Below are 15,694 nucleotides of genomic sequence, written 5' to 3' on the forward strand. Positions count from 1 at the left end.
AAAATAATGGGCTTATTACCGGAGATTTTGCATGATATCTTACTGACATTGCATTCATGTTATTAACGCAGAACCCTGTTTGATTTGAGAAAGAGAAGACACAGCACATTGCATTTCCTGTCTAGGATGTAATGATAACAGAAAACCTCATCATATATAATAGCTGAGATTTCATTTTTGCTGTCTGGAAAGGAGAAGACTTCTGCATGGCACTTCTAGATCTATGCATTCCTATGAATAACAAACTAACTGAAAATATTCTAATATTCTGTACTTAATTCAAATTTTGCTGTCGCTGCCCGAAGTGACTTTCAGGTTGGTCCTCTGCACTTGATGCAGATCGGAGCTCATGCCTGTAGTGCTCGCTCTGATATAAGGATTATTTATGACTGGTGGATGCTTATGATATTGGAATGTTAACATTTATCGCTGTAATCTATCATATGTAATGAGTTGAAACTTTGTATCGAATATTTGCTAAGAAATATGATCCAATATTCAGTAATACGGCAAGAAGAACGACTGTTTATGTGTTCACTGCGTCACTTGTGGGTAATTTATCACTCATTCATAACCTCATTTTCAGTTACATGCACTAGTTATACATATTCCTGATTTTTTGGATGATAAACTGTACTTAATTTGACATATTTAATAGCTTTTGATTTTTTTTATTCTGTTTTTCTCCTCATCAATGCATCAGAAATCGAAAGTAGAATCTGAGTTTGCCATATCGTTGTTAGTGTAAACAATCTGGCTTAATCAGCCAATTTCCAAGTTTTTAATTAGGTCTGAGACCAAGTCTGAGGGTGACCTATTGCGATCCAGTTTTGCTTGGCGTTGTGCTTTGTAAACTTTTAACATTCTTAACTTCTTTAAGAAAACTCCAGTACTTGATTACAACGATATTTTGCAAAACCCTTCCAATATTGATAATTTAATCCTTAAAATGGCAAACATAATACAAAAACATTAAAGGATGACTACTATTGATATGAACTTAATTTTGAATGCAAAATATATTTCAGTTCTCGCATATTTTTACAATAGATATTGACTGGTGTTTCCTTTTCTTGTGTATTTCTCAGTGTCCTCCTCTACTTTATTTCTTGTCTTTTATTTTGAATCAAAAACTTAGGCTTTTAGTATTTTCATTTTTCAAAATTTCCGTAAGACTATTGGCTGCTATGACATTTAAAGGGAGCAAAATGCAGCTCAAACAGGCTGTGATTTGATGAGTAAAGACAAATTTAAGATATAAAATTGGTAAGCAGGACCAGACAATGCCGATGAAGATCTTCTGTAACTTTATTAGTTGACTAGTTTCGGCACACTAGGTATGGACTCGGTATTCCCTCAAGGAATCCGCTGTGGAGTGATACCGGACTTACCAGCCTTACCTCTTGGACATTGGATCTCTTTTTCTTCGTAAATTTAAGATATGTTATAGGGGGATTGGGATGTCATTTCAAAGGTGCCCCAATCCTGGTAGTGTCATCAAGATTTCTAATGTGAATCTAATTTGTTCTGATAGAACACAGTTACAGTGGAAATGGCTATATTTGGAAACCTAGATACTTGACTTTAGTGTGAAATAGAAATCTATTGTAAATTTGCTGTGTTAATGGTGAGTTATTTCTCATTACATTGTCTGACTGCAAATTAATCAAAATAACAATTTGACATATGTACCACTAAAAAGGCCATCATTCAATAAGGTGTTAGATATTTTAAGGGTAATTGTAAGCAATAGATAAAGGCAATGTCACAAAACTTTGTTTCTGTGTTTATGTTAAGTAAAAAGCCAAGGTCATATTCAGGGAGCCTATACTTGTAGTGGCTGGTTACTCAGTAACCTTACTGAACATGATGTGGAAGGACTGCCACATGCTATTAAGCTAGTTTGGGTTAAATGTTTTGACCAGGTACACAATAATTAGCTTCCTATAAAACACAAATCTCCCCTGATAGGTAGGACCATACACCTGTGAGGATGTAAAGTTTTATATTGTAATGACTTATTAATCACGTCCCCAATATACCCTTGGCATTCATTGTGTAATGAATGATATAGATTACTGTTTTATTGTGAATGTCATAAAGCATGGTTTCATCTTATCAAGTGAATATCATATTTTCCAGGTTATAAACCACGCTGGTTTGTCAGCTGCAGAGACACTTTTTTTTTTCATTCTGCCGATTTTTTCATTCTTCCAATTTTTTTTTTTTTTTTTTGTCCACATATAAGCAGCATCGGTATATAAGCTGATCACCATGGAAAAATGGACGGCTTATGATCCAGAAAATATTGTACTATAAAATAATTTTCACGGGGAATTTATTTTCTAAAGTCTAGTCACCTTTGAAGAATATTATCCTTAATTTTGCAGTATGACTTTAATACTTTGTCAAAAATTGGGCCTGTAAGATGCTTGGAGGAGAGGCTACCAAGTTTGTTCAAATTTTCTAGGTTTGGCTTGCTTTTTGTCAGATGACCGTTAAGGCCCATGGGCCTCTTGTTTCATTCTTCCAATTTTTTTTTTTGTTTTTTCCACATATAAGCAGCATCGGTATATAAGCTGATCACCATGGAAAAATGGACGGCTTATGATCCGGAAAATATTGTACTATAAAATAATTTTCACGGGGAATTTATTTTCTAAAGTCTAGTCACCTTTGAAGAATATTATCCTTAATTTTACAGTATGACTTTAATACTTTATCAAAAACTTTTTGTCACCTCTAAGAAATTAGATCCACAGTTACTGCATAATAAGCTGTACTTCATGGTTTTCCAGTAGAAAGGACAAGAGGTGAATAAACTTCTACAGAACTAAATTTGTCTTGCTAATGTAAAAAATTTGTTAACTCACTTTCTAATGTACCTTATCAGGGAAAAACCAGTAACACTTTTATTTCCTCCTTCAGTTCATGAACAATCATTAGAAATTCATCTTCATTATGGAAAAAGAATTTACTTCTCCATGACAATTTCCTGTTAAAGCATCCTTGCCATTAAATCATTGTAAGCAGTAAGAGACTTATCTACACCTTCAATGTTAACAGCTTCCGTGACTTTATAGTGTCTACAGGTTTCCACTTGGCACATTATTGTCTATTACATAAGACACACGTATTTGTCAAGGCACTGAAGTACACTTTTGACATGGCTTTCTGAAAAGGATTCTAAGGGCATTGTTACTTGGGCTCCGGGATTTAAGAATACTAAGATAATTTTAATTTTCACTTAACCTTTTAACAAGTTAGTTATTGGAGAGTTTGTGGAATTTTTAAACAGCACTTGCTTTTTCTCTCGGCATGTTTTAGGATTCTACATCACCCATTTTTTAACTAATTGGAAAAACAAAATGGCCAACAGGTGGTCATCTTCGATTTTAACAGTATTAGGTTGTTATCAATATTTCTGGAGATTTACTAGATGGATAAGTAGTTTCCTCTTTGTTCCCAGTTATTTTTTGACTGATTGAAAAAACAAAATGGCTTACATGTGGCCATCTTGGATTTTAACTGTGTTAGGTTGTTATTAATATTTTCTGTTTGTAATAAATGCATGTCTGGTTTGGCCCTAATGTCATCATGTTTTAGTATGTATCTGCTTGCTACATCAAATACATCATAGAACTCAAAACTGGTTGAATTAATTTGACCGAAGCCTGCTTAAGCACCATCTAAACAATGACCATCCAGATTGCTGAAGCTGTGTTCTATTTTTATTGACCAATGAAATCTAAGGATGACCAAATCCCTGCATATCTTGATGAGTATACATGTTCATGTGAAGGCCCTGCTCATGTACATGTATCTGGTGTAGATGATATAAACCTGCTTGTTCACATTTGTCTGTTTAAACCTTGCTTATATACATAAGCTAGTATAATAAGATGGTTCACAGCCCGCCTTTTTGCTTAACTGTGCAGTTTATAATGATTCCTTTGTTTCATAATTGATAATGTATTACACATAACTATCAATTTAAGAAGATTTATGATTACTATTTAATTGAAAATTTAATATCAAGTAGATAAAAATTTTAAGTTATTGTAATGGAATTTTGTACCTCTTGGGTACCAAACACAAACTCACAAATGAAAATTCAGCTGCTAGTTTTAAGTGTAAATCAGCCACTTGTGATATTCATGCATTTTCCTCATTAAAAGGTTTTAAAAGTCTTTTTATTTTGTTAGGAATGTAAACACATTTATTGAGTATTTTTCTTTTGGTGTGAATGTTTAATTTTGAAGTAAGACTATTTCACAATCTGTAAAAGGCAATTATCAAATTACGGGTACATAAGTAATGGAAAAGTTAAGGACCTTAATTTTGAGTTATATTGTGTTTTATCATACTGGCAGGAAAAAGAGAAAATTTACCTCTTGTACATATTATTTTAAACCAGGTTAATAAAACACCACATTGACCTCATTAGAGGTCCATAGCTGATCAATATCTTGAAAACCCCTTGATAGATTTAGTTCCTAGTTCCATACCTTACCTTGTGAAAAGGTTAGGGGTGAACTTAAGTAAAGTTAGGGTGAGAGGGGTATATTTGTTACGTTGAAATTATCCTAATTACCGTTACATTGTGTTTTGTGTGATGCTGGTTATATCTGTATAACAATATATTGTATCAAATGGAAACCTTTTTTAATGAGAAAGGAAGCAACCTTGAAAATGACTGACATAATATTTCTCAAACTCTATTTAAATTATTTCAAACTCTATTTGAATTATATAATTTTAGCAAGGAGACATATAATTACCGAGTGATAAGTATACCCAAAAGGCAAGCTGAGAGGTTGTTGATCTTCTTGTGTCTGTTGAATACATAACCTTTTAATTCAGTTTAAAAATTACAAAGTTAATCATTTTAGTCCTCCTACCACAAAGTTACTGACATGTCTTAATGGCAGCAGTTAAGTATTCTGTTGGAGAGGCAGTAACTATTAATGGATGTCAAATACATGGAAAGCATATTTCTATCCATATTAACACCAGTAGGTTTCTTTTTACTATGGGTTGTTGAGAACAAGAATAGATGTTGTGTTAGCTTTGGATAGCTCCACCCAGCTGTAAAAGGAATGACTTATTGTAAACTCAATCACTGAATTAGCCCAATCTATGAGGTTTTCCTGCTGTGTCACAAGTATAGTGTGTGCAAATTGTACTGATCCAGTTTTCATGGCTCAATTTTAATTCGTTTATGTAATATTTTTTGTCTCATCTTTGTAAAAATACAAAATCTTGAGACATGATTTTGGTATAATACCCTTTGTGACTCTTCGTAATGGAAATCTAAAGTAGCTTTTTACCTGTACTAATATAGTTCTATTATTTCATTATTTACCTGAGAATTTACCTGTAAGTTTGCAAATATTTATTTTGCATCCATTGTGTGGTTGGCGGTTTTGCCACAATGAAAGTCTACTACTATAGATGGGCTGAGCTAGCACCAACTTGTCTGTGTACATACCTAAAGACCTCCGAAGATTTCTGTCAATTATCTGTATAGAATTCTTATTTAATTTAAAAGATTTCTGTCATAAAATAAACACCATATTTTGTTTGGACAGTTGCTTGATGGCAAGTGTATGTTAAATACATATACATTATAATGAACCTGTTTTTGTAGGAAATTTTCTTAGCTGTAAGAGCAAGGGAGGATCTTCTACTAGACTTCAAAGTAACGCAAAGAAAAATAAAAGCTAGAGTATTTTCTTAAAGGACTCCGGGGCCCTACAGATTACTTTTATAGTGTTAAAGGAATCGGGGTAAAACTTCATTACCAGTAGTCCCAATTATACAGCAACATTTTAGCAGCATTTGAAATTATTCTTCTCATTATTAACTCCTCACAAAGGTTTTAAGTTCTGGAGTGAATCAATAGCTAATTAAGTTGAAAGCATTTTGTATTAAATTTAAAGTGTGGGTAGCTTAGGTACAATGTGATAAAAGACAGCACATCTCTCCTGTGTTTCTTAGAGTTTTAGGTATATTCGTAGAACAATCTAATTAATTTATAGTCCACTTCTTTCTCACAGGAAAATTGACAAACTGAGTATAAACTTGTATGTGATATTCTGACTTTAAATACCTGGTCATGATATCAGCCATCATGTCTGACCTATTTCTGTCCATTATTATAATTAATGTCCTGCTTAATGCATCTACATTATTGATGATAAAGTTTCACTTGTAGACTTAAGAAAAGTCATGTTACACCTGTACTTAGTCCAAGTCTGTCTCCATTAGAATCATCTTCGGGTCCACAAACACTTGTAGTTTATACATTTGTTAGTTTTGAAATTCAATTTATCAGTAATTAGTAATTAAAATACTGTGAAGCAAAAAGGTTGCATGTTTTAAGTAAGTCATCATATAGACTCTTCTTTTCTCTGTTAATTTTATTTTTCAATGTTTATCTATGTCTCTGGTCATTTTTGTTTTTCAAGGTTTATCTGTGTCTCAGTTAATTTTTATTTTTTGAGATTTATCTTATGTCTCTGTTAAATTCATTTTTTGAGGTTTATCTACGTCACTTGATTTTGTTTTTCAAAGTTGATCTCTTTCTCACAACTTCAGTCCAACATTGAAAATAATGAAAAATAAAACCCTTCAAAAACAACTACATACTCACTATCTTTCCAGGAAACATTTTTAGTGGTAGCTGTTCTAGCAGTCCATTAATTGCATTATAATAATTATTGGATTACATAATATGTAAATACATAAAAAAAAAAAGCAATGATATTAATTTGATGCGTAGAAATCTCTTTGGTATATCTTAATTTGTAATAAATACCCCAAAGGAATCGAAAAAAGTATTCTTATTTAATAATGATTAATGACATTTCTGCCAGCAGAAGGGCAAGTGGAAATTTTCAGAATAAAGCAGGATAAAAGTAAATACCATTGGGCCCCTAAATGTCACTTTCAGTTTTACAAAAAGTGGTTCAGTTACTGAAAATGGCCCCTAATCATCCTAAATACCCTGCCATTTATATAGTTTGACTTAAACTATCCAGTAGTTTAAAAGGCCATTTTGGGTTGTTCAGCTGATCATTAAACCTTACTAGAGATAAACATTTAGCCATTGATGGTGTTCTTGTTACTAATGCTTTAACAAGCACCTGCTGACACCAATCTTACTGAATTTCTATCCTCAGGTTTAAAAACTCATGTTTCAAACATTTTTTCAAACATTATAAAGTAAAAAATCTTTTGGTAAATACATTTTCTGTCATTAAACCCTGTCTATAAAAATGTGAATACTGTTTTAAACTCCTTTTAAACATGATTAGGTTTAAAATCTATAAAATGTCAGAGCAGCATTTTAAGAAGTATACATGTTTGAGGGTTTACACAATCAAACTGACCATGCTGCAAGCTCAGATTTTCCTTTTTCTATTTCCATCATATAACTGAGTTGCAAACTCCACACTTTCACTTGCTTTAACCATGAAAACATCACACTGAAATGGATACTTTTAATAGTGAGCAATTACACAGAATAGGGGGAAATCAGAGACATTTTGGAAACAGTTTGAAAGCCACTGCAATTTGTCTCATTTTTAAATTCACTTTCCTATTGCTGTCCCCTAAAGCATTGTTCTGCAAGAAAAGACTAAGTTAATAGTTTTATTTGTTGTGATGTTGGAATTACCTGTCAATAAAAGAGATAAATATTTCCCTTCTTTCAGGGACTCCTACAAACTCCATATTCCTTTGCTTCTACTTACGGCTTCAGTGTGAATTGACATGTTGATGAATGGTGAAAATTAAGTCTTTTAATGGCTTTATAAATGAAGATATCTTTGCTGTCTGTCTATAGGCTGTTTGCTATCTGACTCAAGCTTATGCTAAATTCCTGTTTGATTTAAGGCTATATGCTACATTTGCTGTCTAGACTAAGGCTCCACATTTCAGAAGGAAGAAAACTGTAATTTACTCGACAAGTAGTGTTAAGGATGTCTGACCAGTAGTGTTAAGGATGTCTGACCAGTAGTGTTAAGGATGTCTGACCAATGGTGTTAAGGATGTTTGACCAGTAGTGTTAAGGATGTCTGACCAGTAGTATTAAGAATGTCTGACCAATAGTGTTAAGGATGTTTGACATGTTTCAAGAACAACCTAGCTGATCATCCCTGATTAACCCTGATATGGACAATTATTGTTTATTGTGTCTATGTCAGATGTCTGTCATTTCTGGCTGCAGGTTCCTTAGCTCTTCACTCAATTTACCAGAATTCAGACAATAATAATCACACTTTGTATATAGAGAAAATATATCAGTCAAGATGGTATTCCTTATTTATGTCATAATTGTTACATAGTCTCCTACCACAGATATTCATCCATAGTTGATGCTAAGATATATTATTTTGATAAATAAAAAAGATACTATGATATGATATGACACAATCTCTCAACTTATACACTTTTATATCAACAGTAATGGTTCAGTTGTTGCTATATCCTTTGTATTTCTCATTATCATTACTATACACCCCTATAATGATGGTCTATTTTGTGTGCGTAGTGATATGTCATTACGAATGAAGGACTTTTGTGTAACATCATTGCAATACATACTGGGCATGAAGTTAGCGCATTTTAAAATACCTCAGCAAAATCAAATCTTTGTCAAACTTTTTAGGTTTTCTTTTACGTAATCTTAATAAAATAAATGTTGGAATTTTCAGTGAATTCCTGTAGGATTGTGATCATTTCCAAAAGGGCACCATTGACTGGTTGTGCTGTACTTTTCTTGGAGAAAAACACCAGTAAACCCAACAACTACCAATTAATCAACAGTCAATTAAGTCTTCCATAAATAGACTGTAAAGTTTGGTTTCCAACATTAATCTAATTGTTTCAATTATGTTCAATTTTTTAATACCATTGATGGTGTTTAATGCCCCAGTGTATGCATCATTTGGCAAATTTATGAGATGCAGAAAGTCAAGAAAACTCCCACTTGATAATTATGCAAGATTAAAAACACTATTAAGCTGAGAGGGATCTTTTAAGAAACATTTTGGGGGTATATCGAAATAAATAATACAAACCAGTGTTATTCAAAGTTCAGAGGCTGCCACTAAAATACTATGTGACCAAATTGCAAACTCAAATGTACCGATGTAAAAGAAGTATGTAGTGGCAAAGTGCACTGTTGCCCACACTGCGTACATTTCGTGACGTCATATCACAGTAACAAAAATGTCTTAAGGATTTTCAGACTTAGTTTCAGTAACGATCGTAAATGAAGGCATATTAAAAAGAGTGAATTTGAGCAGCTTTTATATTACAGTTAAAACTCGTCTTGAAATCACATGAGTCAAAATTTTGTTGAAGTCCAAACGATTTTCAAGTCTCAATTCATTTCCTTCTGTATCTTTGTTATTTTGGTTCGAATGACTCAAATTTCATGGAGTCAAATGTTTATTTGAATCGAAGTGACTTTTCAGTCCCTTCAATCGTAAAAGCAAGGGAAAAAGTCATTGGTTGTCTCAAAATTATTTTTTGTTAAAATGTCGGCACGTCTTCTGAAAAAATCACTCAATACATCCACAGAGTAGAGAGTTACACAACACTTGGTCTCTGGCGATTAATTACCAGTTTATTAATCCAATCAAAAGTTTGCTTCTTAATTAGTTTAACCATCCTGTAGCAGTGACTTGACTGTACATTAAAGAAACAGCACATTTATACATGACATGAAATCATTTAGCTTGGTCGTGTGTATCTTCAGGAACAATCAAAACGAACCGTCAAGTCAGTACGAGCTTTTTTAGCGAAATCTGATCGCCACAAATCTGAGAGAGACTAATTTTTTAGATTGATTACTATAGGACTAAGATCAGGTACCTTGTTAGATTTAGAACTCGGAGAATGAAGTGCTGAAAATATTTTTCATTGATAGAGTCTATGTGCGTTACTTGTTAAGTGTGCTTTTGTAACAGAGGTCATTTTTCATCTCAGTGCCTCCATTAGGAATCAAACTTGGGACCCCTGGCTTACTAGTCTGACGCTCAACCAATCAAGCTAAAGAGAAGTTCTCTCTAGCCGAGTGGTATATTGCGGCTAGTATTTTACCAGGGTTACATACTCCCCCTCCAGGAAGTAACTCGTCCTCGAGTTTCCAGGGGTTACAGCAATGCTGGTGGGGCATGGCTAAGTACTATTCCCGGGTCCCTGCATGGGCGCCAGTGTAACAGAGGTCATTTTTCATCTCAATGCCTCTGCTAGGAATCGAACCTGGGACCCCTGGCTTACTAGTCTCACGCTCAATCAATCGAGCTAAAGATAAGTTCTCTCTAGCCGAGTAGTATATTGCGGCTAGTATTTTACCAGGGTTACACTTTCATGATGTTTTCCATTACAGATAAAACTTTCTAATGCCACATGTTTAATTATTCATAATAAAGTCATATTGATATGATCTGTAGCTTCATACATCAGTTCTAGCAGTGTATCAAAAGCAGACTTTATTTTCATTTCATTGTCATTTTGTAAAACATATTATCTATATATGTCCATCAGTAACGGTAGTGTATACATGTGCGGAATGGCACAACATGAGTGCAAATGTAGTTGATTGATGTTGTTATTACAGGTTTTGTGGTTGGAATAAGAAAGTAGATATTTATTTGTTTATTCACTGCTATTTCAAATAACAAATTAAATTACTCTGTTTGTACCACGGTGTACCCATATTTTGTTCAACCATAATCAATTTTCGGAAACTAATACCGTCAGCCTTATTTGTACACTTTGTTGAGTCAAAATTCGGATAAGTTAAATATTTTCAATGGTCTGAATTTTGAAAAAACAAGATTCAACTGTATTACAAACATTAATTTAATACTAATTTTCACTATATCAGTATAAATAAATTGTCTTTTGTCTTTGATTTTCTCGGAAAGTTGTGTATAATTGGGCTTTAAACATGTTTTTATTTTTGCATTTTCTTGTTTCGACTGGAATGCAGCATTGCTATGGTGTAAAATCTCTTCCTCATTAGGCAAAGAGCTTTTAGAGTGGAGATACTATCGCAGAATACTTCAGCTTTTGACTTACATAGCATGTGGACTTGGAGAATGCAAGTAGTTTGTTTTTATCAGAGTCAAAATTAGCTCATTTTGTTATCTATCTTTCTATGCTTACAACAATCAATGATAAACTAATACAAATTGTTTTTGTCCTATTTTTTGTAAATATCATTGAAAAATGTGTTGTTCATTTGGTATATTATCCTGAACTTCCCTGGGTTAATTTCATGTTCTAAAAGTTAATTAAAAACATTTGAAGGACAGAGAAAAAATTCAAAAATAGATTAATCAAAGTAAAATGTAAGAAATTGAATTTTGTTTCTATGGAAAACAATCAAAAGAAGCTATGTACTTAAAGTTATCTGACTGCATGCAGAGTACAAATATTGGCCTTTAATATGGAGCACCATCTTCATGTTAGTAAGTCTTTGAAATACTCGCTATCATTGATTAGTTTTGTGATTATAATTACTATGGTAGACATTTTCTTATTAACTTAAGGCTCCACAGATGTATTTTATTATCTTATTTCATTATTTTTCATAATAATATTAAACAATTTTTGTATGCGATATCTTAAAAATTATATTGCTGTCAGGCAAGTTCAGTAAAGTGCAAATATCATTAATCAAATTACCTGTCCTTTTTCTAGAGTCAGGAAAAGCTAGAGACCAATTGCATGTATTTTTGGTTTATGTTTATATGGTGTTGCTGAAACTCAAGCTGTGAAAAGTATTATGTGTGTTGTGCTGAGAGATTGCGTAATGTGACTGCAGCCTTTCGCTCGCAGTCGTTGTCTATTTGTGTAAACTATTTCATATTTTCCAAATCTTGTGAAAATGGAAAACCCAGCTGTGCAAAATCATTAAATAATAACCCTTTCACATCACACCATCTCAAATCGAATACTTCTAAGCGTAAAATCATTTATGAATTAGGTTTTATTCTACAAAGCAGCATGGAACCTTGTTATATTCTACAAAGCACCATGAAGCCAGTGTGAAATAAGAGTTACTACATTGACAATAAATCGCAGATCACCAAATTTAAATATCAAAAATTAGCCAAACTTTAATCAACTTCAATCTTCAAAGGTGAGGTGCATGAGCAATTCATCTTAATATTTGCAGAAATTAAAGGTTATATATCAGTGAACTATAAAAAATGAAAACATTCACAAAGATAGAGTTAAAACAGAGTGGATTGTAATGTTATTCCAATCTTGCCTACTTTTGTTTTTTGATGAGATTGTCCATGTTGATGTAAAAATAATTGCCTATTTCTCTTATCATTATCTAGTAATGCTTCTGGGGAAATTACTTTTAATTGGTCTTTAACCAAATAAGGAAGTCATGCTTTACATGACAGTAAATCTTCATCTATATATAGACAACCATGTGGAGAACCTGTGAAACTTGTAAAATGCAATATGCAAGATAATTGGAATTGCACATGGAGGAATTAACGGAAACCAAAAGTTCACACGCAAAGTCAATTCCACTGGAAAGGCTTCAATGCAGCCATCAATTATCAATGAAAAATACCAGCCAATTAGTCATCTGGTTTCCAACGAAGGCATTTGCCAAGTGTTACAATTGATAACGTGTATCATTTTAGATTACACCATTCCATATCGAACATGTGTTTGGGAAACAAGTAACCTCACTCGAGAACATTTAATTTTCTCAGCAGGAATTTACTGCTCAGTAAAGATAAGAATTTTAAAGGTACATTTATATGTCTTCCTTGTGAAAATAGGAAGGATATACTGAAATCTAAAGGTGTCTATATTTCTAAGTTTTAATAATACAGGAACAGATGAGGAAAGCATGAAGTTATCTAGATTTCTTCAATAAGGCAGTGTAAGCTGTATTAGAAGATACATTATGATGTCTTGGCACAAACACCAGACTACAATATTTACCAAATATGTGTTGATGAAATTCCTCTGTTACTATATTTCACAATGACATTTCTGGTTTTTTCCATACCAGTATTTTTGTAATGTTATATCTGAATAATTCACAGAGCTCAAGAGTTTAACTAGATACTGTCAGTGACAAAATTAGATTATAGAATCTTGTCAGTGGTGGTTGACAAATCAATGTCCTCCAAGAATCATCTCGAGCAAGCGTTCTTGTATTTTATACATTTGCCCATGGGTAATATTTACACTGGTATAGAAAGATGAATTGTTTTATTTTCATATTCTGAAGGCCTGTTAGGCGACCATGATCCTGTAATGCTTTAAAAATTAAGTTATATTGTCATATAAATATGGATTAACTGCTTTGATCCAAATGTCCAAAGGTCAACTGGTGCAAACAGTTGTATAATGTAAAGGATGTGGTTTTCACATGTTCGCAATTCTAACCCACCATCATCAAATTTCATATGTAGATTCCACTTGGTCCCTAGTTGTGCCTGTGTGATTTTTGGACTAATCAGAAAAAGGATATAGCCGACAGGTGGCCATCTTGGATTTGGACTTGGAAAGTTTGTTATCACTATTTCTTGGAAAGTACAGATGGATCTTTCTTAAATTTCATATGTAGGTTCCCCTTGGTCCCCAGTTGTGCCCATTTGATTCTGGGTATGGTCATTAAACAAAATGGCTGACAGGTGGCCATCTTAGATTTGACTTGGAAAGTTGGTTATTGCTTTTTCTTGAGAAGTATGGATGGATCTTTCTTAAATTTCATATGTAGGTTCCCGCTGGTGATTTTGGGTCTGATCAGAAAAACAAAATGACCGACAGACGACCATCTTTGATTTTGACTTTGAAAGCTTGTTATCGTATGTTTATGTTTCTCTTGATCCCTAGTTGTGCCAGTTTGATTTTGGTACTAATCAGAAAAAAGAAATGGCCTAAAGTAGGCCATCTTGAATTTGTTTTTGAAAGGTTGTTTTCATTATTCTTTGAGAAATACAGCATAGATATTTCTCAAATTTCAAGTATAGCTTTCTCTTGGTCCCTAGTTGTGTCTGTTCGATTTTTGGACTATCCAGAAAAACAAAATGGCCAACAGGCAGCCATCTTGGATTTCACCTAGTAAAGATTGTTATCCCTTTTTCTTAAAAAGCACTGAATAGGTCTCTCTGAAATTTCAGATGCATGTTCCCGTTGGTCTCCACTTGTGACCATTCGATTTTGGGACTGATCAGAAGAAACAAAAAGGCTTCTAGGCCATCTTGGATTTAGCAGATAAAGATTATCATCGCTATTTCTGCAAAGGAATGTTCCAATTTCTTATCATTAAGAGCATTGGCTGAGAACAGAACAGAAAAGCAGAGAAAAGATCTAACTTTCATTGAGCAAATAAAGATCAAACAATGGTGGGCGTGAAGATCCTTCTGGGATCTCTTGTTATGGTTGTTCTATTTATGTAAATGTTAATAGTTCAGGTCATCTTTCAGGCATAAGCTTGTGGAAGAAGGGGATTTGGTACCATTGACCACTCCAAAATAGAAGCTAAAGGCAATTTACATGATACAGTGGAGATATTGAACCCAGGTTGTCCTGTCTTTGGGGTCAAAGATTTTGTAAAGAAGGGAGAAGTGTAGGAGTTGAAAGTACTGGTCTCTCTACTAGTCTTGCCTTCTTGAAATTTACCTTTAGTTAAGGGATAGGGTGTCTGACTAGTGACTGAAGGGTCGAAACTTTACAAATTGATATTACAAATTTGGTACCTGTGACTACTCCAAGGGTAGAAGCTGTAGGTGATTGAGATGCTCCTTGTAAACATTGAACCAGGGATTTTGTTGTCTTCAAGGTCAAAGGCTTCTTGAAGGAGGGAGAAGTGAAGAAGTTGAGAGCTCAGGTCTACTTACCTTGTCAATAAGGGAGTAGTGTAGAAACTGAGACCTGTTGTTTTTTTTATGCTGGCTGTGTTAGTGAGAATTTTCCTACAAAACCTGGCTAGAGACCAAAGAATTAATATTTTGAACCTTAACAAGGGCAAGGTGTTTTTCATTACTCTTTCCTTTTACATGAAAAATAGTATATTTTCTATTTTATTTCATACTGGAGAAGTGTTGTTTTCTGGGATTTATGTACATTGACAGTAATCAGCTGGATAATATTTATTTCTCTCACACCTTAGTCTGGTGATGATAATACTGCTATATATTTTGTTTTTGAATGTGATGTTAACACTGTAGAAACTATTATGTTATCAGATTTTTTGGTAGGTTGAGGTCACTAATATAAATGTCAGCAGCTGACTGTAACAATATTTATATAATATCTCTATCTCCAACATATATTTATTGTCTGTTTTAATTTTAATAATATCAGCTGGCTCAGTTTGATTGGGGATAAATTGTTTTTATACCTCCATGAGAGTGAAAAAAATACTTAATAACATGTGAGTAACTGTTTCATCTAAGAAATCCTAATTTTGGCATAGGACTAATTACGTTGTTTGATAGGTACTCAAGTGACAAAACTACATGACTAGACATGTGCTGCTGTGATTTTCTTACACAATTTTTGATGCATTTTCAAACCCCATATCACATCAATATTTAAGTACCAATATTAGCTTGGATCATTCTATTTGTATGCATGTTCAGAACTTAATTGTTGATAGTAAAAGATTTGCCTAAATACAGGTCATATAGTG

At 33.3% G+C, this 15,694-nt stretch overlaps 1 protein-coding gene across 1 annotated transcript in view; it reads left to right on the plus strand.

The window, feature by feature from the left end:
• The window catches only part of LOC132548877 (uncharacterized), a 68,968-nt gene that overhangs the window by 14,468 nt on the left and 38,806 nt on the right, over nucleotides 1–15,694 (plus strand). The gene's annotated exons all lie outside the window — the stretch shown is intronic.

This window comes from Ylistrum balloti, unplaced genomic scaffold (genome assembly GCF_031769215.1).
Source record: "Ylistrum balloti isolate Yb309-2 unplaced genomic scaffold, AGI_CSIRO_Ybal_v1 Utg370032, whole genome shotgun sequence".
Taxonomy (NCBI): domain Eukaryota; kingdom Metazoa; phylum Mollusca; class Bivalvia; order Pectinida; family Pectinidae; genus Ylistrum; species Ylistrum balloti.